This window comes from Coregonus clupeaformis, chromosome 6, assembly GCF_020615455.1.
Source record: "Coregonus clupeaformis isolate EN_2021a chromosome 6, ASM2061545v1, whole genome shotgun sequence".
Taxonomy (NCBI): domain Eukaryota; kingdom Metazoa; phylum Chordata; class Actinopteri; order Salmoniformes; family Salmonidae; genus Coregonus; species Coregonus clupeaformis.
In genome coordinates, this window is record NC_059197.1 from 45,232,569 (window position 1) to 45,255,307 (window position 22,739).

The 22,739-nt window shown below is 44.2% G+C and overlaps 1 protein-coding gene across 1 annotated transcript in view; it reads left to right on the forward strand.

The window, feature by feature from the left end:
- Window positions 1–4,328: 4,328 nt before the first annotated feature.
- Window positions 4,329–22,739, forward strand: part of LOC121567424 (glucagon receptor-like) — a 39,691-nt gene continuing 21,280 nt past the window's right edge. The window contains exon 1 of the mRNA XM_041877457.2: window positions 4,329–4,555. The gene's annotated coding sequence lies outside the window, so the exon portion shown is untranslated. The remainder of the gene's footprint in view (window positions 4,556–22,739) is intronic.

The following is a 22,739-nucleotide window of genomic DNA, read 5'->3' on the forward strand; positions in this document are numbered from 1 at the left end:
GCATCACCACAGGTATCGAACACCCACACTCGTTCAGAGCCCTCTGCTGCGCACTGTACCCTACCCATCTACTTTCCCGATCACATGGTAGTTCCCCAATGTAAGGCGCTAGTCGATTCAGGCGCAGCTGGGAACTTTATGGACAGGGCATTCTCACGCCGTCTAGGCATTTCATTGGTTCCCCTATCCATTCCACTCGCCATCAGAGCACTTGATAGTCGACCATTAGGGTCCAGGTTTGTTCAGGAAGTTACTGCACCAGTCACCATGATTACCCAGGAGACTCATTGTGAGCAGATCTCTTTTTTTATTATTGAGTCCCCTGCTTTCCCTGTAGTATTAGGTATCCCTTGGTTAGTACTCCACAACCCCACCTTCTCATGGCCGCAGAGGGTTCTCACAGGGTGGTCGCGAGAGTGTCAGGGTAGGTGTCTAGGTGTTTCCATTGGTGCAACCACGGTGGAAAGTCCAGACAGTACCTCCACCGTGCGCATTCCCCCCGAATACCTCGATTTGGCGCACGCGTTTAAGAAAATGCAGGCTACCAAGTTACCACCTCATCGGGCAGGGGATTGCGTGATAAACCTCCTGGTAGACTCTGTACCTCCCAGGAGTCATGTGTACCCCCTGTCGCAGGCTGAAACGGAGGCTATGGAAACATAGGTCACCGAGTCCCTGCGCCAGGGGTATATACATCCCTTCACTTCACCCGCATCCTCTAGTTTCTTCTTTGTGAAGAAGAAAGACGGCGGTATGTGCCCGTGCATTGACTATCGACCACTGAACAAGGAGACGATCAGATTTAGTTATCCTCTCCCCCTCATTTTGTCAGTGATCGAATCAATGCATGGGGCGTGCTTCTTCACCAAATTAGATCTCAGGAGTGCGTACAACCTGGTGCGTATCCGAGAGGGGGATGAGTGGAAGACAGCATTCAGTACAACCACGGGGCATTATGAATACCTGGTGATGCCCTACGGTTTGATGAATGCTCCATCCGTCTTCCAGTCCTTTGTGAACAAGGTGTTTCGGGACATGCTTGGTCGCGGTGCAGTGGTCTACATCGATGACATTCTGGTGTATTCCGCTAAGCGCGCCGAGCATGTGTCCCTGGTTCGCAAAGTGCTGGCCCGACTGTTGGAAAATGACCTTTATGCCAAGGCAGAGAAGTGTATGTTTTTCCAGCAGTCCGTCTCCTTCCTCGGATACCGCATTACCACCTCAGGTGCATGAATGGCCGACTCCAACCACGGTTAAGGAGGTGCAGCGCTTCCTTGGCTTCGCCAACTACTATCGGAGGTTTATCTGGGGCTTTGGCAAGGTCGCAGCTCCCATTACATCCCTGTTGAAGGGTGGGCCATCCTGGCTCCACTGGTGTGCTGAGGCTGACCTGGCCTTCAGCAAACTGCGGGGTCTGTTCACCTCAGCCCCGGTACTGGCCCACCCCGATCCATCACTACCGTTTGTAGTGGAGGTGGATGCGTCCGAGGTAGGGATAGGCGCTGTCCTGTCTCAACGCTCGGGCAAGCCACCCAAGATCCGCCATGGTGCCTTCTTCTCTAAGAAGCTCAGCCCGGGGCAGCAGAACTACGACGTTGGTGATCGGGAGCTGTTGGCTGTTGTCCGAGCCTTGACCGTGTGGAGGAATTGGCTCGAAGGGGCGAAACACCCTTTCCTCGTCTGGACGGACCACCGCAACCTGGAGTACATCCGGGCAGCGAGGAGGCTGAATCCTCGCCAGGAAAGGTGGGCCCTATTCTTCACACGGTTCGATTTTACACTGTCATACATCCCGGGTATGAAGAACGTGAAGGCAGACGCATTGTCACGGCTGTATGAGACAGAGGGGAGGCCCAGAGACAACACCCCCATACTCCCGGTTTCCTGCATGCGATGGATGCGGATATAGAGCAGGCATTACGCACAGATCCATCTCCACCTCAGTGTCCAGCTGGGCTGCGGTACGTGCCTGCTCTTATCCATGATCGGCTGATCTACTGGGCACACACGTCACCCTCCCCTGGTCACCCAGGTATCGGTCGTACAGTGCGTTGCCTGACCGGAAAGTACTGGTGGCCTACCTTGGCTAAGGACGTGAGGGTGTATGTCTCCTCCTGCTCGGTGTGCGTCCAGAGTAAGGCACCTAGGCACCTCCCAGCGGGTAAGTTACAACTTTTACCAGTTCCACAACGACCATGGTCTCACCTAAGTGTTGATTTCCTGACTGACACCACCATCCTGGTCGTTGTGGACCGTTTTTTCCAAGGCCCGCCGCCTCCTTCCTCTGCCCGGTCTCCCCACGGTTCTGCAAACTGCGGAGGCCCTGTTTACACACGTCTTCCGGCACTACGGGGTACCAGAGGATATAGTGTCTGACCGAGGTCCCCAATTCACATCCAAGGTCTGGAAGGCGTTCATGGAACGTCTGGGGGTCTCGGTCAGCCTGACCTCTGGGTTCCACCCTGAGTCTAATGGGCAGGTGGAACGGGTAAATCAGGATGTGGGTAGGTTCCTGCGGTCCTACTGCCAGGACCGGCCGGGGGAGTGGTCGGTGTTCTTGCCATGGGAAGAATATGCCCAGAACTCTTTCTGCCACTCCTCTACTAACCTAACGCCATTCCAATGTGTTTTAGGTTACCAACCGGTTCTGGCACCTTGGCACCAGAGCCAGTCCGAGGCTGCTGTGGTGGATGACTGGTTTTGGTGCGCGGAGGAGACATGGGACGCTGCCCACGTTCACCTCCAACGCCCCGTGCATCGTCAGAAGGTCAACGCTGACCGCCACCGCAGTGAGGCCCCGGTCTTCGTACTGGGGGATCGGGTCTGGCTCTCGACCCGGAATCTGCCCCTCCGCCTGCCCTACCGGAAGCTGAGCCCGTGGTTTGTGGGGCCGTTCAAAGTCCTGAGGAGAATTAACGAGGTCACCTATAGGTTATTACTTCTCCCTGATTACCGTAATAACCCCTCGTTTCATGTGTCTCTCCTCAGGCCGGTGGTGGCTGGTCTGCTCCAGGAGTCTGAGGTGCGGGAGGTCCCTCTACCTCCTCTGGACATCGAGGGGGCCCCGGCGTACTCTGTCTGTTCCATCCTGGATTCGAGGCGTCGGGTGGGGGGCCTTCAGTACCTCGTGGAGTGGGAGGGGTACGGTCCGGAGGAACTGACTCCTGCGCCTGACTCCTTCTAATCACACTCATCACAAGGGCAATAGGTCGGATGGATAGAGAATGATCTCATTGATAAAGAGAAGAAGTTACTCATATTACTCTGAACACCTGTTGGTAGCTTTTGCTGGTTGGGAGTTTTATGACAACAATTGTGTGCTGGTGTAACAAGCAAGGTTCATGGATTAATTAGTCACTTCTTTACCATGAGGCGTGGAGGGCCAACTTCACAATAAATATAATACCTTAGCAATACACTAAAGTCTCCCTGTATGGCCAAGAATGTGAGGGTGGAGTGTGAGGAAAGTCACCCAACTGGTTGACATTGAACTTTGTCCATTGTAACCCTGACCCAGTTTGTTGCTGGTATGTTGGGTCTAGTGTGGGCGGGCATGTGGGATTGGAGAGATAGGTTTTGATGGGTAAACAGTCACATTACCTTTGTATGGTCAAGTGTGCATGAGAACATGAACAAACATCGAAACAATAGGTTGCTAAACAAACAGTGTGATTCTGGCATGTACATTTTGCACAGTTAATATTCACTGAATTATTGTTTGTTAAGTAAGGCAGTAAAGATTCAAGTATTCTTCTATTTTGACCTCTGAATATCCTTAATCCAGGGTCAATCTCTGATCAACATTGAATAAAAAATACTTCACATATATCTTTGGTCTTTCCAAATTGTTTTGCTTTGAAAAATGAATACTGTAGACCCATCGCTGTACCTTTAAAGGGGCAATCTGCACTTACTACATCCATTTTTGGACTTGTAAATTAATGATATAGCTTAAACCCATTGATTCTTGAAGAGTATTACTTATAAATGCCCCACGAGTTTAGTTCAACTGTCATATCCCATCAGAAGCTAAACTATAAGCTTGTTTTTCCAATGTTTGTAAACAAAGTATATGTAAACAAACACTGTATAGCCTCAAAACATGGTTAGAACTATAATTTTGATACCATGGATGGTCAGTCCTTGCATCCATAGCTCGGCCTATGAATTTGAGTGTGGTTACATTTCTCCAGCCAAATCCCTTAACCTTTCACCGAAACAGTGGCGGGTAGAGGTGAAAATGCTTTGTTATGGTTTCAGCTGCGTGAGCGACAGACATCATTTTCCAATTGTCTAGTGTTTCGCGCGTTTCCGAGCGCACAGCGCAGTCGACAGAGAGTGGGCGAGCCTGGTGCTAATTTGGTTCAATTCCCTGCGGATTGGTTTTAAGCTTCACATTGCCACGGGTGGAGGTGCCTCTGTTTTACAACCTTTTGGATTCCCCTACAAACCTGTAATTTTGAAATACGCTCTGTATTTGCCGTTTAAAGGCCATTTCACTTGCGCACGGGATCTAGACAAGTAACCTTCACTGAATAAAATGATTCCTGGAACGGTAAGATCCTGCTTTCAATATGAATCTCAGTGATAGCTTTATTAATGGTCTATATTACATTGGCTGTCAACTTTGTAGTCTGCATTGATAAAACAATGTGTGAGGCACTTTTGAGCATGAATTATGCAATATATAAATATATATATATATATATATATATATATTTAAAGTGGTTTAGCTCAGTGTGAGGCACATGAGCCACTTGCAAATAATTGTGCATAATTTGCCCAGTTATGTGTAACATGATTACCGTTCAGCGACTTCAGGCGTCCAGGCTTATGCAATGCTATTTAACATGATCAGAAAGCAGATTTGCGCCTGGAGAAATTGATATTCGGCCTAATAAATAACAAATATTGATCATTATCACAGTGACAATTGATTAGAAATAGTAGGCTATATTATTATTAGTAGTAGTAGTAGTGGTAGTAGTAGTAGGCCTAGTGATATTTATATGATTATTATCCTATTATGTAGAGTAGACTTTATATTTCATATGTTATACTTTATATTTGATACTGCTGCATGTTATTCGTTTTCCTATTAGGCCTTTTCGTTTTCCTTTCCATTAGGTGTATATTTATCTGATATGGGATGGTTACATTTTTGTTTAATTTTCAAACTGACAAGTTTTCAAACGCCAGTAGGCCTGTTGTCACATCAATATTATGATAAATGCTCGAAAGTTACTACATTGGAAATAACAAGTCATGGTTGCAGTGGCGACCTATCATTCAGGGCTCTGCCACACCTGTTTTGAGCCCCACATTTTTAGGTGAAAATAATAATAATAATACATTTTATGGGGGGGGTCACATATCAGTTTGCAAACAATGTAAAAAATAAATAAATAATAATTGCGTTAATAAAGCCACATACAAACATGGTCTCTTTTTTGCTTTCTTGAGTAAGGCAGCTCCAAAATGCAGGTGTTTCAGCCTAGCTCAGTACTTTCTGTGGTGGTGAGGCAGCCAGCGGAAAAATAAGGAGTGTAGGGGTTGGTAATGTTCTCTAGTTGCGCTGTGATTGGCTCAGTGTTCTGGCACTCATGGGGACACTACGGACACTACGTCGCCCGCCAAGTCTAATGGTAGAGCTAGAAAATTCAAGCCCCGTGGGTGCTGCCATAGAGTTACATTAGAAGTGCCCTTCCAAGAAGGCTAAAGCTCATTGGCCACAGATAAATTACATCAAATCACGTTATATCTACCGTAGCTTAGATTGGATTGATCATGTCAACATCATACTTTCAAAATCTTAGCTAGCAGTCATCATCATGAATCAAGTCGACAATCTACTCACAAATCCTTTTTAATCCTTGCCATATGAAGAGAAATTAGAGATAAAACGGATCGTTGATCATCGGCCATTGGACATAAACATTACACAACAAGTTGGGAATCGCAAATTCAACAATGAGTGGTTTGGAAGGAATCAGTGGCTAACTGCAAGCTTTGCAAAGCAATCACTAACCTGCTATTCAGTGGAGTGGCTGTGTGGTCCGAGGTCTGGGATTAAGGGTCTCTTTTCCAAGCTTAAAATGATAAACATTCAACATTGACCATGCTGTCAATGAAGCATGATTTGTGCCACACTCAAAACAACTGTTAACTCGGAACTGAGAAATCTGTCTTCAGTGAGTTCAAGACATCTGGGAAATCAGGAAAAAAAACGAGCTCGACTGGGAAAATACGTTTTGAACGGTCATCCAACTCGGAATTGTATATCAGGAACTCGGGCCTCTTTCTAGAGCTACGACCTGAAGATCACTGACGTCATCATGATTCGACCTTGTTTTTTTCAGAGTTCCCAGTTGTCTTGAAAGAACCATAAATCCAGAGAATGCCAAACTTTGATGACAAAGTTTGATGACAAAATGTACCCACAAGAAGGAACGCCGCGCCTCCTTCCTGTTCAAGTGAGCACAGCACAAGTCCAAAAATGTATTGTATGCTGCTGCATAAATGATGTAATATGCCAGGGAGATATGTATACTGTAGCTAAGAAAGTAATACTAAGTGTATGTTGTGTAGTAAGCTGTTAGTAGCCCATGTGCCTCACCCTAATAATTTGGTCTATTTTCCCCTCATTTTCGCCTACTTTTCTGACTTGGTGGTGCACATAACCTGTTTTAGAGAAATGTAATCGTCGAATATTGTAAGAACTTTCATTGTCTGCTTATATACCCCCTTTATTTCTCCTGAGGTTCTGACTTGGTGTACAGGGAGAACGCTGTAAGAACGGCCCATGTTCTGAATTCTGTCGCTGTACATTTCAAAAGTGTTATATTGTTATATTGACTACGTCCGTCCTAGCTCACTCATTAATGTCTTATTCTAAATTATGGATTGCCTCTTATCCACTCATCGTCCCCTTATGCCAAAGTTTGTACATCTCAATTGTCAGTATAAACCACATTTGTTTTGGCAAGTCAGCCATATCAGCTACGTTTTTTAAAATGGCAGTAAATTAGGCTGTTTCACTGCCAGACAAGGCTCCACTGATAGCCAAGTGTAGCAGTGATAAGGTGTTGGGACTGCTGTTGGGACTCTGCTGTTGGGACATCTTTATGTAGGCCCTAACAGTTTGTGGGCACCATTTGTCATCGTTATAGTGCAATTAGTGTATTGTTTAGTGTTGTGTTGTGTAGTGGCTTTGCTGGCACGCATCCCACATGTTTTGGTTTTTTTGCCCCACCAAGATTGACATGCTATAATCGCCACTGCGTTGTTGTGCGTGCGGGCTGCAGGTAGGTTTTATCTCTGTGCCTTACGCTCAACTAGCTCTCTCTACCCATGACTTTGCTCTTGACAGCTGTATTGCAGCATGAGGGCGCGCTTCCTGAAAGATTGGAAGGCGCTAGTTTAGTGTCATTTTATCACTCGGTCAACAGTTTTAAATGTATCGGTAGTTGGGCAAAAATGTTGTTGGTTTGAGGCCCGCGTGGATTTCTCTATTTGCTGTCATAGACTGTATAACTATTTGTGTGGCGTGGTAAACAATCTTTGAATATGGAGGTCTTTCATCCAACAAAGAACGGAAACCTCCGGAGCGTTTTACGAGAAAGCATATAAAACATTATTGCTCTTTTGTTGAGTTTTGAGGTGAGTTCAGGGGTTATTGAACAGATGACCTCATAAAAAAAAAACGAATAAACAAATTACAGATTTAGTTCTGTGATGTGTTCGAAACTGGTTAGTCAAGTTGTTAAAGCAAGTAGCTGCAAGTAGTCCTATCTACAGGTGAATTCTTCTTCAAGAGGCAATGGTGAATTCCTGACTAAAGACAACTGGGCACTGAGTTGCATCATTTTGATTAGATAAGCTGTTATGATCACTATGATTTATGTTTAGAGATGATAGTTCGGAGTAAAGTGTCCATACAGTTAATTGCTGATAGGCACTCACAGATATGGCTGAATGATAATGTTGATGGACTGTTACATGTGTTTCCCTTAGCCCTCTGCTCTCCACCCTCCTGTCAGTGGTAGGGGCTTATGTAACACAAACCTTGGCTTCCGTTGTCATGCTGTAACATACAGTACTGTTCATAATTTTTTAGACCAGTGCTGTTTCCTAAACATCATCCCCAAACACAATCACCTCACTACCATTGCCTCTTACTGGGAAAGCATCCAAGCAAGATGATAGTACTTTTACTTTTTGAACATGTGAGAAGAAAGCACTGGGAAACAGTTCAGCATGGAACATTGCTTCTTCTTTGGTAGCAGGTGGTGTCAGAAAGTTGTTACATGCAGTGCATATACACCACAGGAGGTTGGTGGCACCTTAATTGGGGAGAACGGGGTCAGGGTAATGACTGAAGCGGAATCAGTGGAATGGTAACAAATACATCTAACAGATGGTTTCCAGGTGTTTGATGCCATTCCATTTGCTCCGTTCCAGCCATTATTATGAGCTGTATTTGGACATACAGATGTATTCATATTCACAGAGATCACCACAGGCTACACAGACACACATCAGCTGAGCAACTCACACGCACATATACTGTCTCTCTCTCTCTCTCTCTCTCTCTCTCTCTCTCTCTCTCTCTCTCTCTCTCTCTCTCTCTCTCTCTCTCTCTCTCTCTCTCTCTCTCTCTCTCTCTCTCTCTCTTCTCTCTCTCTCTCTCTCTCTCTCTCTCTCTCTCTCTCTCTCTCTCTCTCTCTCTCTCTCTCTCTCTCTCTCTCTCTCTCTCTCTCTCTCTCTCTCTCTCTCTCTCTCTCTCTCTCTCTCTCTCTCTCTCTCTCTCTCTCTCTCTCTCTCTCTCTCTCTCTCTCTCTCTCTCTCTCTCTCTCTCTCTCTCTCTCTCTCTGAGGTGATCACAGACGCCAGCTGTTGTAATAGTCCCGTTATGTAAAATGAGAGCTCTTTCTGTCGGGTGTGTCAGTGGTGATTGGGCTGGCACCTTCTGTTAGAGGCACAGACAGTTGTGTCGTGTGTCTGTCAATGCACTGGCCCACGCACCTCACACCACTCAGAATGACAGGGTTGTGACATCAGGCACTCCAGTGATGTGGTGCTAAGGGGTTCAGTAATCACTGTATAGAGCAAAGGAATTTCATACCAGCAGGGGCTTCTGGTTGCTGGGATATGCCACAGCTCCTATACTTTACAAGGAGTCCATGAGTACATTACTGTAGTGCTTTGGTTTGCTTGGTAAACATCAGTGGCTTGCAACTTGTTTAAAGAGAATCCGCCGCATTAAGTGTAGACGGACACAAAATGGATGTCTTGAGCAAGTAAAACAGTGTTATCTGAAGTACAAAGTAAAGTGTGTGTGTGACATTGCCCCATGGCACCTGAATGAAATAGATTTCCATTCTTCTACTGCCTTATTGTGTCCTGACCTATTTGTGCTAACAGTGAGCCAAAAGCCTAATATTTCTTATTTAATTTAATAGATTGTATTAAAATATGTGCACGTAAAATCTTGGAAGATTAGTCAATGCTTGTTCAAGGTTTTCTACTTTTGTCCTTGAATATTATCAATGATTTTCCAAACATGTTTTTTTAATGATTTGTTTGGGATTTTCCATAATGAGTAGTGTTTATGTACCGATATCAAGATGGGGAAATGTCCTTTTTATCTTGTTTGCCGTCTTGAAAATACAAGTAAACAACACAAGCATGTTATGGGTGGTTAGTTGATTGCTTTCCTAATTTCAATTACACATGCAGTATAACCTTTCATTCAGTCATACCCATGATCTGATCAAGCACTCATGTCAAATAAATCCAATTAGGTCAATGAGGTCAGCATGAATGGGCTGAAGTCTATGGAGTCCCTAAGTCGTACAGAAAGTTGATCATGGCAGGATAAAGGCCAGTAACATAAAACATCTATGACCATCTTATGAGACACCACCCGGCATAGACAAAAAAAGAAAGAAAAAGACAACAGACAACAAAAAAACAGAAAGGTTACTTTAAAAACCCAATCCTGTCATTCACTAGGGTACGTCGCGTCTCGATTTGAAGGGAATACCTTAACTGGAATGCTATTGTTGCAGGTCTTTCTGTTGGCACTTCTACAGTACACGGGAACCCCATGAACAGTAACTTAGGTAGACTTCTAAATTGCCTGAGGAGTTTAATTGGTTTCTAATCCTCCTCTATTTGGGATGTGCCAAGGCATAGCCCCGCTGCAGCTTGGCTGAAGGTAAACAGTGCATAGAGCTTTTCTTATCTGTTTTGTGTAGAGAGGGAATCTATGAGGTATTAGTGCAAATATGAGATCTGAATCTCTTGACCATATTAAGGACGATATTGGGATGTGACGCAACACGCAAAGCTCCAGAAGTCCAAGCTTGGGTTTATTCTTATAAACTACAGAGTTCTCATGAATGTACTGTGTCTTTTACAACCTCTTTTCTTGCCACACATTGTTCATGTTAGATTCTTCTTTGATATGAATCTTTGGTCTTGACAGTGTAGGTGAAGTCCTGTTTGTTCTGTTTACAGTAGGTAGGCTATTGCATTTATAAGGAAAACATTTATTCTCATGTTTACTCAGCCCTCCATAATTCAACTTTGAACTTACTGATCTATGATTGATTAACTGTCTTGCCAAGTCATGGCTGTCATGTCATGTGTTTAATTACTAATTAAATGGACTAAGGCTCCACTTACGAGGAAATGGGAAACATTTGCCTATCATCAAGCATTCAGGACAGAGAAAAATAAACAGGGGAATTGTTTGTTTCATCATTATTGTGTGTGTGTGTGCATAATAATAATACATTCATTTGTATAGCGCTTTTAATTCCAGAGTTATCTCAAAGCTCTACTGAGGATTTTATTTATTTATTATATACAATAAAAACAACATACATTTAGAATCAAGGCAGGTAAAATAGCGATAGTGGTCTAGGTGCTAAATACATTTTAGATTGGGACTAGGACTATGAAAAAGACAGTCTGTAGAAGTGGGTTTTAAGGCCCGTTTTAAAGGTTCTGAGTGATGGAGTGGCTCTCAGATGGTCAGGAAAAGCATTCCATAGGCAAGGGGCAAGGGAGCAGAAGGCTCAGTCCCCCATAGTTCAGAGACGTGTCCTGGGGACTTGAAGCAGTAGGGAGTGGCCGGAGCGGAGAATGTGAGGTGGCTCGCTGATTGAGATGAGGTCGCTGATGTAGGTGGGGCTCAATCCATCAAGGCTTTAAATACAAGCATGAGGATTTTATAGTCGATGCTGTAGTTGACCGGTAGCCAGTGGTGTTGGGCCAGGATCGGGGTGATGTGGTCTGACTTCTTGGTCCTGGTCAGGACCCTGGCAGCACTCTTCTGGATGAGTTGGAGCCTCTGTAATGATTTGGCTTGGAGGCCCCCAAACGGCGTATTGCCGTAGTCGATCCGAGAGAAGATGAAGGTTTGGATGAGTTTCTCTGCATCTGGCTGGGAGAGTGATGGTATGACTCTGGCAATGTTTTTAAGATGGAAAAATTATGTTTTACATATTTATTTAAGTGGGCATCGAAAGACAGAGAAGGATCAAACTTGACTCCTAAATTGGAGATGACAGAGGACAGGTGGATGGCCTGGCCGCTGATTGGTTCCAGCACTAGTGACCTGCTTGGGTGTCCCAATAAGCCATAAGCAGTTATCTTTCATCCATACCAGTGGAGGCTGCTGAGGGGAGGATGGCTCATAATAATGGCTGGAACGGAGCAAATGGAATGGCATCAAACTCATGGAAACCATGTGTTTGATGTATTTGATACCATTCGACTTATTCTGCTCCAGCAGTTACCACGAGCCCGTCCTCCCCAATTAAGGTGCCACCAACCTCCTGTGATCCATACCCATGCGTGCGTGTGCTTTTGTATGTGTGCCCACATAGCCGCAAATTCGTGTGTATGTCTACAGTATGTGTGTGGGTGCTTAGCAGTCTACTGTTTGGTTGTGCACAGGATGTACATGAGATGTAAGGAGAGTTTCATCTTTAGCCATCTTGGTATACATTATCTTGGAATGTTATCAGCCCTGGTGAACTTTGTGTGGAGACATGTTTTATAAAAGCAGACAGAGAGGAATCTGTGTATCATAGTCCGGTTCTCTGTAGCCTACAACCTCTAGTGTCTTGCCATCAGTGCTCCTCCTGTGTAGGTGAAATTGTAATTGAATCACCCTTTCCTCTTTGGCATTGGGTTGTCTCATGATTTATCAGGGAAATAATGTAAAGTAGCCTCAATCTATTATGTATGCACACACACAATAATGATAAAACACAATGTCTGACATCTCATAATTAGAGCCAGGAGGAACTTTTACCGGTATTTCCAGCATTGTCCACTAGTGTTGCTGCAGGTAGGAAATCCTAGGAAATGATCTGTAATTGACACAAGCAGTCAATCAGTTAATCAATGTCTGGTTGTGCGTGTGTGTTCGGTGGGGGGATTGCCTAAGCCAGGGGAGGCATAGCTCTGCAAATCTTAATCGCACAAAACCTCTTATTTGGCAGGGAATACTTCTCAATTTGCTCAAGCTGATCCTCTCCAATGGACTAAGAAGTTGTATCTAAAAAAATAGGTCAATGAAACCAACCATGGAAGTATATTGGAGCGAATTCCGGGGATAGCCCCGACCGGGACTCGAACCCAGGTCCAGTAACTGTCAAGCCAACACCTTAACCGTTACAGAACATTTCCTAGGATTTCCTACATGCAGCAACACTAGTGGACAATGCTGGAAATACTGGTAAAAGCACAATGCTTCAAAAGTGCCCCAAAAATACCTGGCTCAAATTATGAGATGTAAGACACTGTGTTTTATCATTATTGTGTGCCTGTGTGGGTGCGTGCTTGTGTGGGTATGCTGGCTTGCGTGCCTGTGCATATCTGCATGAATGTCTTTGCCGATTTCAGTGCACTTTGCCATACAGTATACTGGTATGTGTACGTAAACATTGCCATGTGGAAATTACAGTTCTCTCTCTGAAGTAAAAATCACAGTGGTTACTATGTGGATCCCCCCATCCCTCCCTCCCCTCCTCTACACAACAACATGATGGAAGATGGATGTCACACAGGAAGAGGGGCCAACGGGTCCACAGCTTCCTGTAACCTTCCTCTGCTCATCAGAGCTCTGATCTGCCTCAGAGATACTACAACAGCAGGAATTCAACAACAATTCCTCTCCTCTTCCCTTGCTGGCTTTAGTATTGAATCTGACCCCAGCTTCAGAGTTTGAATGTCTGAATTTAAAAGGCATTAATTATTCTTATCTCTGTAGCTTACACCATCCATGGACCACACATTTCATTTTTGAAATATGCTGCCTGCATGTCAAAGTGCTAATGCACTTTGACATGCAGCTCCATCACTCAGAACCTTTAATTATTCCCCGCTGCCTGTGTCTACAGCAGTGGCAACCCGTCATTCAGGGAAGGTATTTGAGCCCCACCTGTTTAGCTAAAAAAATATATATATATACACTACCAGTCAAAAGTTTGGACACACCTACTCATTCAAACTTGCCCACAAGAAGGAACGCCGCGCCACCTTCCTGTTCAAGTGAGCACAGCACAGGAAGGTGAGTCCAAAAATGTATTTGATGCTGCTGCATAAATTATGTAATATGCCAGGGAGATATGTTTACCGTAGCTGAGAAAGTAATACTAAGTGTATGTTGTGTAGTAAGCTGTTAGTAGCCCATGTACTTCACCCTAATAATTTGGTCCCTTTCCCCCTCATAACTTAGCCGACTGTACTGACTTGGTGGTGCACATGTAGCCTATAGCCTGTTTTAGAGAAATGTCATCATTGAATATTGTCAGAGCTTTCCTTGTCTGCTTATATGCCCCCTTTATTTATGCTACGGTTCTGACTTGGTGTAGATGGAGAATACTGTAAGAGCGGCCCATGTTCTGAATTCTGTCGCTGTACATTTCAAAAGTGCTGAACAAATAGTTATATTGACTACGTCCGTCTTAGCTCGCTCAGTAATGTCTTAATCGAAATTACGGATTGCCTCTTATCTGCTCATCGTTCCCTTATGCCATAGTTTGTACATCTCAATTGTCAGTAGAAACCACAGTTGTTTAAGCAAGTCAGCCATATCAGCTATATATTTTTTAAAGGCAGTAAATAACCTGAATGAACTGTTTCGCTGCAAGACAAGGCTTCACTGATAGCCAGGTGTAGAGGTGGTGAGGATTCACTCCATGGTGCTGAAAAGAAAGCTCTGCTGTTGGGACAGCATTATGTACGCCCTAACAGTTTGTGGGCACCTTTTGTCACAGTTATAGTGCAGTTATTGTATTGTTTAGTGTTGTGTTGTGTTGTGTTGTGTAGTGGCTTTGCTGGCATGCATCTAAAAGATTTACAGTGCCTTGCTAAAGTATTCATCCCCCTTGGCGTTTTTCCTATTTTGTTGCATTACAACCTGTCATTTAAATTGATTTTTATTTGGATTTCATGTAATGGACATACACAAAATAGTCCAAATTGGTGAAGTGAAATAAAAAAAATTACTTGTTAATTTTTTTAAATCAAAATAAATATCGGAAAAGTGGTGCGTGCATATGTATTTACCCCCTTTGCTATGAAGCCCCTAAATAAGATCTGGTGCAACCAATTACCTTCAAAAGTCACATAATTAGTTAAATAAAGTACACCTGTGTGCAATCTGAGTGTCACATGATCTGTCACATGATCTCAGTATATATACACCTGTTCTGAAAGGCCCCAGAGTCTGCAACACCACTAAGCAAGGGGCACCACCAAGCAAGCGGCACCATGAAGACCAAGGAACTCTCCAAACAGGTCAGGGACAAAGTTGTGGAAATGAAACAGATCAGGGTTGGGTTATAAAAATATATCAGAAACTTTGAACATCCCACGGAGCACCATTAAATCCATTATTTAAAAAATTGAAAGAATATTGCACCACAACAAACCTGCCAAGAGAGGGCCGCCCACCAAAACTCACGGACCAGGCAAGGAGGGCAATAATCAGAGAGGCAACAAAGAGACCAAAGATAACCCTGAAGGAGCTGCAAAGCTCCACAGCGGAGATTGGAGTATCTGTCCATAGGACCACTTTAAGCCATACACTCCACAGAGCTGGGCTTTACGGAAGAGTGGCCAGAAAAAAGCCATTGCTTAAAGAGAAAAATAAGCAAACACGTTTGGTGTTCGCCAAAAGGCATTTGGGAGACTCCCCAAACATATGGAAGAAGGTACTCTGGTCAGATGAGACTAAAATTTTGCTTTTGGTCATCAAGGAAAACGCCATGTCAGGCGCAAGCCCAAAACCTCTCAGCACCCCGAGAACACCATCCCCACAGTGAAGCATGGTGGTGGCAGCATCATGCTGTGGGGATGTTTTTCATTGGCAGGGACAGGGAAACTGGTCAGAATTGAAGGAATGATTGATGCCGCTAAATACAGGGAAATTCTTGAGGGAAACCTGTTTCAGTCTTCCAGAGATTTTAGACTGGGACGGAGGTTCACCTTCCAGCAGGACAATGACCCTAAGCATACTGCTAAAGCAACACTTGAGTGGTTTAAGGGGAAACATTTAAATGTCTTGGAATGGCCTAGTCAAAGCCCAGACCTCAATCCAATTGAGAATCTGTGGTATGACATGAAGATTACTGTACACTAGCGGAACCCATCCAACTTGAAGGAGCTGGAGCAGTTTTGCCTTGAATAATGGGCTGTAATTGCTGCAAAAGGTGGCTCTACAAAGTATTGACTTTTGGGGGGTGAATAGTTATGCACGCTCAAGTTTTCTATTTTTTTGTATTTTTTCTTGTTTGTTTCACCCCAAAAAATATTTTGCATCTTCAAAGTGGTAGGCATGTTGTGTAAATCAAATGATACAAACCCCCCCAAAATCCATTTTAATTCCAGGTTGTAAGGCAACAAAATAGGAAAAATGCCAAGGGGGGTAAATACTTTCGCAAGCCACTGTACATGCTAAAATCGCCACTGGCCTACAGCATTGTAAAGTGAGCAGTGTGTTGTGCTGGCTTGCCCCAGCTTGCCGTAGCTAGACGGCCTCTGTCTGTCTAAAACGGGTCGGGTCAGGTCGCACCCATCCATTCCCCTAATTCTGCACACAAGCTCAAATCCCCAGTCCTAATCTTTCCCCGTTTGAAGCTGCTGCACTTCCAGACCTTGGTTATTGTTATTACCTTAGTCACAGACAATGAGTTGGAGGGGCCACCGAGTTCCACTGGACTGGCCTGGAATAGCCCTGGTGTTAAGGAGACCCACTAGCCTAGCTCTGATCCTCTTACACCCTCTGCTGAAACAGTTTCCCGTTTGACCAGGATGAAGAGGGTCACACGCCATCCACCCTGTTTTAAAAGCATGTTTGCCCTTGATGACAGAAAAACTGGCTCATGTGCTTCCTATTACTGTCTGTGATCGGTGAGAGATGCCAGCTTCCATGGACACAAGATGAACTGGAGATTATTGTGGACTACAGGAAAAAAAGGGGACTGAGCACGCCCACATTCTCATCGATGGGGCTGTAGTGGAACAGGTTGAGAGCTTCAAGTTCCTTGGGGTCCACATCACCAACAAACTATCATGGTCCAAACACACCAAGACAGTCGTGAAGAGGGCACGACAGAGGGTAGTGCGTACGGCCCAGTACATCACTGGGGCCAAGCTTCCTGCCATCCAGGACCTCTATACCAGGCGGTGTCAGAGGAAGGCCCTAAAAATTGTCAAAGACTCCAGCCACCCTAGTCATAGACTGTTCTCTCTGCTACCACACGGCAAGCGGTACCGGAGCGCCAAGTCTAGGTCCAAAAGGCTTCTTAACAGCTTCTACACCCAAGCCATAAGTCTCCTGAACAGCTAATCATGGCTACCCAGACTATTTGCATTACATTTACATTTTAGTCATTTAGCAGACGCTCTTATCCAGAGCGACTTACAGTTAGTGAATACATATGTGTATATATATATTATTTTATTTATACTGGCCCCCCGTGGGAAACAAACCCACAACCCTGGCGTTGCAAACGCCATGCTCTATCAACTGAGCCTCATCCCTGCCGGCCATTCCCTCCCCTACCCTGGGCCAATTGTGCGCCGCCCATGAGTCTCCCGGTCGCGGCCGGCTGCGACAGAGCCTGGATTTGAACCAGGATCTCTAGTGGCACAGTTAGCACTGTGATGCAGTGCCTTAGACCACTGCGCCACTCAGGAGCATTACAATAAATAAATAACTGTGCACTATAGACACTATATCAGCCAACTCTCCAGGCAGTCATTGGTGAATATTACTCCACTTCTTGACAGTCACATTTTATGGCTTTCTTCAACATCTTCTTTATCTGCTTATATTTGTGTCTATTTGATTACAGACGAAGCGCCATTCTGTCCCAAAGCTATATTCTGTTTTTCATTTTCCTCTAATGGATCTAGTCATAGACGCCTTTGTGTGTTTTCCCTCACATATGTCATGGATGCAATTTGGGTTTAAAATAACATTTGTTTCGACTATCCCTTAATTTTGCTCCATTCTGATGTAATATTGCCCACCAGATTCCAAATCACTGAGTGTATGATTCACTCTTTGCAGTGAACCATCAGTCAGAGCTTTGGATCTCTTTAAAGGTGAGCCATGATGTTTCGCAACGGCATATTCTCTCAGCCTCTGCTGATTTTTTCTTTTTGGCTGTAGTCTAAGCTATTTATCATGACATGGTGACGGAGGTTTGCCAAAGACACAGGAATAGGATCCGTTGTCTCCTTTAAAGTGTGTCGTCAGTTAAAACCTGAGCCAATGTTTGAAGGAAGCTAAGACGGAGGACATTTCTCGCATCATTTCATCTGGTGGATTGAAGCGTATGTGTTCCTTCACTGGGCTTTGCTTGCCACTGCCGACACAGTACAGGAAGGGATTAAACCTACACATAGATTAAACCTACACACAAATGTCAAAACATTGCAACCTTATCACTTTTGAAAATCACATGTGGTACCGTGATAAAGAGTGTCTGTACTGTAGCTTGGTTTTTGAAAAGTAATTCCTTTCTTGACACAAGTCATCCTTCCTATGTTGGCTTTCTCCCTATTCCTCATGTCTCACAAACCTTGGCCAAACCTGGCAGCCCAGGTTGTCTTATGAAGCTGCCTCTTACCCGTCTACACTCTGGTGTCAGATAGGTTCGAGTTTGAGTGGTTTCCTGCCAGGTATGACTGACATTGAGGCAGGTTATCATCACTCCCATCTCATGCCTGCATTTCTCTTCTCTTTTCACTTTCTTTGCAGAGTATACATGTGAAGGCTAGCTCTTTGTATAGCTACAGTCTATTTGCATACTGTAGCTGTACATTCCACTAAGAACCTACAGAAAATACCTCTTTTTGAGATGATAAGTCTAATTGTTTGCCTAAAACCCCAGCAGCTTTAACGGTAGGATCCCCTGGATTTTTTGTGAGATTAATTCCAATAATGAGATAATTAAATCCTGAATATTCTGGCAGAATGTAAACTGTCATAAAAAGTAATGTTTTATTCACTGTGGTACTCTGGAATTGCCCGAGGCCCAAGGCCTCACTAATGAGTTGGGTTTTCATTAGGATTCATTACTGTGCAAATATGACCCACCACATAACGAGCAGGCTCTCACCCAGCAGATGTGCGATCATTTCCCCATACGTTATGATGTAAAATATTGGCTGTTGGATAATATGGAACTTCCTTTTCTGTTTTGCGCGGCCATAGTACGTGTAAGGGGTGGATTAGGGTTCAGTAGTTTGACTGACATGTTGACTTAACCTAAAATGTGTTTATCATGATGAGATGACATGGTAATAATGACCTGTCAGGCTGTTATATGTCGGTTCTTGGTTTTAGTCCAACACCTTCACGGGTCAACAAAACCCTCACAGTTAGTGTGCTTGTTCAGGAGTTACTAAACAAGTTAATCCAAGGGCTATCCAATGGCATCTCCAGCTTTGAACCTTAATTGTTTTTTCAAAGCGTTCTTCTGAAGTGAAGTCGAGGCTTTTCAGGGTGTTTTGAAATGGCTGCTCATAGTTTGTGAAGCAATAAAGTACCGACAATGTACTTTGGATCACAATCTGTGTTTTGAGTAGCTACTCTTGACCTTGTGTGTATGCTACAGTGTTTGACTGCAGGCTTACTGGATTTTCTTTTGTACAGAGGAAACAAATAGACACCTGCTGGGAATTGGCCCCTGAAAAGAAAAACAAGCTATTGAAGATGAAGGCAGGATACTGTGCAACTCCCCCTCAACTCTTTTAATGCACACAGTTTGGGTTATTTTTGTAGCAGTAGAACGTTTTTCAAATCATGAGAGATGTAATATAGCACTTGCACAAGAAAAATTGAATTCAGAGAAAAATATGTATTGTCAATGTGACTCTTGTTATGCATACAATTTCCAAATTCCTTGTGCAGGAAAAATTATCCGTCGTAAAAGACTCCTTGTAAAAATTGATTAGATTAGTATATTTGATTACAGCACCTTAATTGGATCCTCTGTGTGCATGAAGCATGGCCCCAAAAGCACAAACTCTTTGTAAATAAAAAGTGATCCCCAACAATGAGGTTAGTACAGTACAATATGTACATTGAGGGAGTTGCTGTGTAGACCAATGTATTCCAGCTCTTTAAGTAACATAGCAGGGACAATATGTTATGTTCAGCGTTTGTATTTTTTAAGACAAATCACACGTCCACCCTGTTTAGCAAAACACCCCCACACAAAACCATTAATAATGGACCGCAACCCGGTCATAGATGATTTAACAGAACACTTTGTCTCTGGATACAGGCATGTGGCTTCTTCAGAACTATATTTAGAGAATTAGGCCAACTTTTAGAATATTGTTCTAATTCTAGACATTCAGTTACATAGCATTATACCAGGGCATTGTTGAATACTTGTTTCTGATTGGCTTGAAGGGCATTCTAGAGTGTGATGAGTACTGAGGATACGAAGAGGCAGGACGCAGATGCAAGAGAACAACAAAGAGCGAGTACACGACAAGACACTAACAATCACACACAACAAACACTGAACAGTCCAGGGCTATATAGGGGTGGTGATGAGATGATGAGGTGCAGGTGCGCTGGAGGTGATTAGGGTGCGTTGGGTTTCCATTCCGGTGTTGCTGAGGTGGTGCGCTCAGACCGGTGGCTCAGTAGACCAGCGAATCAGAGCGCCGGAGGGGAGCAACGGGAGGAGACGTGACATAGAGTGTGCATTATTTCCATATAACACCCGGTATACAGTGTATTTGCACGTTAGAATTCAACAGCTATAGTTCATTCTTACAAGTTTGAACTGCTTTTGAAAGCAGAAGTCGAATTAAAAACATTATTGGCATTGTTGAAATAGATTTTCATAAGAGCAAGCTAGGCCTGATGGTTTGGTTAGCTAAACTAGCAAGTCTGTTTGTTTGGTTACTTCAGTAGTCCCTTGTTGATTATCCCTTCCTTGTTTAAATATTCCCCATGGAATGTTTAGGTGATAATGCGGGAGAAGCCAGTGTTTGGAGGATATATTGGCACAGGTGTTGTTAGGCCTGAGACAAACCGTGCATATACAGTTGAAGTCAGAAGTTTACATACACTAAGTTGACTGTGCCTTTAAACAGCTTGGAAAATTCCAGAAAATTATATCATGGCTTTAGAAGCTTCTGATAGCCTAATTGACATAATTTGAGTCAATTGGAGGTATACCTGTGGATGTATTTCAAGGCCTACCTTCAAACTCAGTGCCTCTTTGCTTGACATCATGGGAAAATGAAAAGAAATCAGCCAAGACCTCAGAGAAAAAATTGTAGACAAGTCTGATTCATCCTTGGGAGCAATTTCCAAATGCCTGAAGGTACCACGTTCATCTGTACAAACAATAGTACGCAAGGATAAACACCATGGGACCACGCAGCTGTCATACCGCTCAGGAAGGTGACGCGTTCTGTCTCCCAGAGATGAACGTACTTTGGTGCGAAAAGTGCAAATCAATCCCAGAACTACAGCAAAGGACCTTGTGAAGATGCTGGAGGAAACAGGTACAAAAGTATCTATATCCACAGTAAAACGAGTCCTATATCGACATAACCTGAAAGGCCGCTCAGTAAGGAAGAAGCCACTGCTCCAAAACCGCCATAAAAAAGCCAGACAATGGTTTGCAACTGCACATGGGGACAAAGATCATACTTTTTCGAGAAATGTCCTCTGGTCTGATGAAACAAAAATAGAACTGTTTGGCCATAATGACCATCGTTATGTTTGGAGGAAAAAGGGGGTTGCTTGCAAGCCGAAGAACACCATCCCAACCGTGAAGCACGGGGGTGGCAGCATCATGCTGTGGGGGTGCTTTGCTGCAGGAGGGACTGGTGCCCTTCACAAATAGATGGCATCATGAGGAAGGAAAATTATGTGGCTATATTGTAGCAACATCTCAAGACATCAGTCAGGAAGTTAAAGCTTGGTCACAAATGGGTCTTCCAAATGGACAATGACCCCAAGCATACTTCCAAAGTTATGGCAAAATGGCTTAAGGACAACAAAGTCAAGGTATTGGAGTGGCCATCACAAAGCCCTGACCTCAATCCTATAGAACATTTGTGTGCAGAACTGAAAAAGTACGTGCGAGCAAGGAGGCCTACAAACCTGACTCAGTTACACCAGCTCTGTCAGGAGGAATGGGCCACAATTCACCCAACTTATTGTGGAAAGCTTGTGGAAGGCTACCCGAAACGTTTGACCCAAGTTAAACAATTTAAAGGCAATTTAAAGGCAATGCTACCAAATACTAATTGAGTGTATGTAAACCTCTGACCCACTGGGAATGTGATGAAAGAAATAAAAGCTGGACCTCTGGCAGTCTCTATGGGGGTGCCACAGGGTTCAATTCTCGGGCCGACTCTATTCTCTGTGTATATCAATGATGTCGCTCTTGCTGCTGGTGACTCTCGGATCCACCTCTATGCGGACACCATTTTGTATACATCTGGCCCTTCATTGGACACTGTGTTAACAAACCTCCAAACGAGCTTCAACGCCATACAACACTCCTTCCGTAGCCTCCAATTGCTCTTAAACACTAGTCAAACTAAATGCATGCCCTTCAACCTAACGCTGCTTGCACCCGCCCACCCGACTAGAATCACTACTCTCGGCGGGTCTGACCTAGAGTATGTGGACATCTACAAATACCTAGGTGTCTGGTTAGACTGTAAACTCTCCTTCCAGACTCACATTAAGCATCTCCAATCAAAAGTTAGATCTAGAATCGGCTTCCTATTTCGCAACAAAGCCTCCTTCACTCATGCTGCCAAACATGCCCTCGTAAAACTGACTATCCTACCGATCCTTGACTTTGGCGATGTCATTTACAAAATAGCTTCCAACACTCTACTCAGCAGATTGGATGTGGTCTATTACAGTGCCATCCGTTTTGTCACCAAAGCCCCATATACTACCCACCATTGTGACCTGTACGCTCTTGTTGGTTGGCCCTCACTACATATTCGTTGCCAAACCCACTGGCTCCAGGTCATCTTTAAATCACTGCTAGGCAAATCCCTGTCTTATCTTAGATCACTGATCACCATAGCAACACCCAGCCATAGTATGCGCTCCAGCAGGTATATCTCACTGGTCATCCCTAAAGCCAACACCTCCTTTGGCCGCCATTCCTTCCAGTTCTCTGCTGCCAATGACTGGAACGAACTGCAAA